The sequence below is a fragment of the Thalassophryne amazonica genome, chromosome 13 (assembly GCF_902500255.1).
Source record: "Thalassophryne amazonica chromosome 13, fThaAma1.1, whole genome shotgun sequence".
NCBI lineage: Eukaryota > Metazoa > Chordata > Actinopteri > Batrachoidiformes > Batrachoididae > Thalassophryne > Thalassophryne amazonica.
In genome coordinates, this window is record NC_047115.1 from 70,872,155 (window position 1) to 70,876,353 (window position 4,199).

The following is a 4,199-nucleotide window of genomic DNA, read 5'->3' on the forward strand; positions in this document are numbered from 1 at the left end:
AAGGACAATTGTAAAGATTCCAATCCACCTAACCCGCATGTCTTTGGATGTGGGAGGAAACAGGAGCACCCGGAGGAAACCCACGCAAACACGGGGAGAACATGCAAACTCCACACAGAAAGGCCACGGGACTGGAACCCATGACCTTCTCGCTGCGAGGCAACAGTGCTAACCACTAAGCCACCGTGCTGCCCATGCTAAATAACCAAATTTGTTAAATAAACAAACTACTTGTGTGCAGGAAAAGAAAAAATACAAAAGAACCTCCTCTTTTCTAAATCATACTTACTGTTGTTGGTGGTAACGTGCAGATCACAGAGTAGATTAATCAGACCCTAATAAGTGATGTCTGACCACCTCAGAAGAAGGACCTGCTCCAGGCTGCTACAGTCCACAATCCAGACCTGCAAAAGGGATCACTTCCTGCTTCAAATCAGCAGTGCCGCGGCTCCAGTATGTGCAGTCAGTGAGTCACATTTACCTCTGTATCAAAATATTTTTCAATAACTCATTAAATATGTGATTGAAATTTTCATTGGCACCTTTTCACCGAGTGAAAACAGCATAATAAATGAAAAAAGTGTTTCTGCTTCACAACAAACATCCTGAAACAAAATATGTGTGTTCAACAGAAAACCCCCGGACCTGGAGCCTATGATCCTTACTGGAAGCTGGGTGACCACCGGAACACCGTCGCCAACACGTCATTTAGCCTGTTGTTCCGCAACATTCCATAGTGTGGAATGTATTAATTCCACAACCATCTCATGTTTTCAACTTGCACTCTGATCACATATGATCAGACCATATTCTATATTATAATGCATGCATGAGTATGGCTTAGATCACGCTAAAACCAGGGAGAGCTAACATTTTCTGTTTGGCATGCTCATGTATTCTGGGTCAACGATGAACGCTGCAAAAACATAAAGTTGATAGGACAAATATTTTGCAGGAATTAGCAATTTTATCTAACCAGTAAACAATGGACATTGTGCTGCAATGCACCATGGGAGTTTGGGGTTTTGAAGTTTTAAATGTTGTTATTTGTGGTTTATGTTAGTTTAACAGTGTTGTTATTGTTATTGATTTATTGTGTTTTTGTAGTTCAATTATTGGTTTAGTCAGGTTAGTTAAGTCTCATGTTGCTCTTACCATGTGATTTAAGTTTCATGTTGGTAATATGACTGAAATGTGTAGTGTTTCTAATGTCTTCTGCCACTGTCTTTGTTTGTCAAATTAAAAGCACCTGCTTACAGCAGCTGTGCATGCGTGCATGCAACGTGGATCACAGAGAAACTGGATAGCTGACATTTGCCGTTTGGTATGCTTATGTTTTTTGAGTCAAGGATGAACGCTATGAAAATGGAACAATGGATGTTGCTAAGTACTTTCTGGACTCGCACACCATGCCAGCAGGGGGTGGGAAGTTATCTTCATATTAAACACTTGAGTGTGGTGAGTGATTTTAAGTTCAATGTAAGTACATAACATAATTGTAAATACGTTAAAGTGCATGGATGACACAAGAAAATGAAAACACTTATTTACATTGTGGTTCATTTAAAAATCAAATGACAAAATAGAAGTAGAAATAAAATAATAATAGTGTGTATATGAAAACAAGAACCTAAACAAGTTATAAATACATTAAGACAACAAATTAACATTTAAAAATTACAAAATTAAGAGGAAATAAAAGGGTTGAGTTCCTCTTCAAAAAATTGTTGAGGTCTAAGATTCTACAAACATTCTGCCATTCTAACTCATTACAGAAGCTTTTCTTCATTTATTACCACCCTTACCACAAAAATATCAGCTACCTATTTTGTAAACACTACCCAATCCAGAGCCCGTGGATCCCCACGGGCAACACGCTAGTTTTTAACAATAAAACCACAGACTTGCAAAACACACAGTCACGCTGCTCCATTTGATGCTAATCTGTGCATAGCTGAGGGACTATGTGGAACTGGAATGATCTTATCTGCAACAAAGGGTACTTCATTCCACTTAGCTGGGTATTCCTGGTACTGCTCTCTCCCTCGTCATCGCCCCCTCTCTGCTGACAGTCAGGCCGCGCCGCCTTCCCACTATCTGCAGCCTGTAATGCACTGCGGATGAGGAATACTGCTTAGCCATGCGTCACATGCACACAGCTTCGCACGGCACGCTGCATCCTCAGATAACACATTCAGGATTAGGGGCCAGGGCAGCGGCACACAATAACACAACTATTCTTATCGCTGCTTACTACACATAGCGCTTTTGTTTTGTCGTGGAGCAAACTAATGTCGAGGCAGAGAGAACAACGACGACACAGGAATCACCTCCGCATGCAAAATAACACTGTGGTACATTTGTCAAAAAAAGAAATATTCTGATATCAGAGCTTATTAGAGCTTCCTCTAAATATAAGCAAACATAGTTCAAGGGGTAATCCCTTACAGCGAGCTAAAAGACCTCACCAGTCTTAAAAACATATTAAAGCTTGTAGTTTAAATGACCCTGTCAACACTGAAATGATACACGCTAAAAATGAGATGGGCACTCAGAGAGGACATATGTTTGCCACAGCCCCACAGCCAAGCTTTCATTTAATTTGAAATTCCATTGCTTTGCCAACTGTAGTGGACCACTTCTGTCCAAAAATAGGTTATTATTTTGTTCAGAAGATCTGTATTATTACCTGGATCTGAACCAAAGTACACTTACTCACTTTGGGATCCAGAGCACTCCCCTTCCATCCTCATCATGACTTTGATCATGATCATTCACTCATGTACGAATGTGGTTGAAGTGTGTATGAAGCAGGAATCATATGCAATATGTGTAAAATTGTAGCTGCCTCCAACACCTCGTCCATCTGCTGCTACAAGTATTTGCGCACACCAGCAACTCAAAGACAGAGTGTGCGCTATGAGAGCCCGTCAAACCCTCTCGCGGCATGTGTCGGCCAAATTCCAGCTGAGACACACGAACATCTAACACCGCTCGCATGACACTGAGAAAATGCGTGGCCATTCATACTCTCAGCATGACAACAGTCAGGCAGATGATCACTGTCAAGCTGGATGTGAAATGTGTCTAAGTGCCCCCACAAGTGTGGCTTTGCAAACAGACACAGTGACACATTGGTGTGTGTGCTGAACTGACAGGGGGTGTGTCCACTGTCAGGAGCGGCTGTGGAGATCTGTGGTTCTGGATGTCCCAGCTGGAGAACACGTACCGTGTTTTGACAGACAACTGCCCACTGTGACATGTGTGTGCCTGCTCACTGTCCTCACGTGGACATACATAAAAACATATATTGCTGTTGCAATGTGCTGTAGCAAGCACGCGCACAGTGCACACATTGACAGGCTACTCCAGGTGAAACAAACCGTCAGATCATAACATGCAGCGAGTGATCTGAATGTCATGTCACTCACGTGAGCTCTGTTCCACATGACGCAGTGTCTGTTCTGCGGCACACCGTCCACAAGACACATGTGTCAGGCAGGACATGTGCGTGGGGCCGATTGGACATGCCGCCAGCAGATGTGGACATGATAAGAGCGCCCTGCTTCTCATTCATGTTATTTCATGACTGTACCTCTGTGACCATGGGTCATCTACAGAGGAACAGATGGATCATACGTGTATTGCCCACTTGATAAGAGGGATTCAATAAAATGCAGTGTTTTTATGGTGTGTGGATTTATTTTTCTTAAATACGTCCATGTCAGGCATATTCCCGCACCTTTTACAGGGCAGCGATGGTATCTCAGTGTTAAAGTTCTGGCTGGCAATCAGAGCTTTTGGAAAGTGCAAGTTCGAATCCCTGAATGTCTGAATCCCGTGGGTGGCATATATTTTTTATTTTTCTTATTTTCACAGCTCGCACTGTGTTCCTGCGTGCACGAAACTGTCGCAGCATGTATTTTTTTATTTTTCACAGCAGCTGCACGATGTGTAACTATATCGCACATTGTGTTCCTGCGTGCACAAAACCGTCGCAGTGGCATTGTTCGCGCCTGCCCGTCAGCTCAATGTTTTCGTGGTTCGTTCATACGAGCTGTTCCGCCATGATTCACCCTGAGTTGTACTTATTCGCACTATGTGTGAAGGGGCCTAAGGAAAACTCCCTCTGGCATTTTTGAGTAAGAAACCTCAAGGAGACCAGACTCAGGGGTGAACCCACTGCTTGGGCCATTCTA

At 43.0% G+C, this 4,199-nt stretch overlaps 1 long non-coding RNA gene across 1 annotated transcript; it reads left to right on the forward strand.

Annotated features, from left to right (window-relative positions):
* Window positions 1-362: 362 nt before the first annotated feature.
* On the forward strand, window positions 363-942 carry LOC117523718. The gene is made up of 2 exons (XR_004564591.1): window positions 363-466; window positions 633-942. It is a non-coding gene; the product is annotated as an uncharacterized LOC117523718 (long non-coding RNA).
* The last annotated feature ends 3,257 nt before the right edge of the window (window positions 943-4,199 follow it).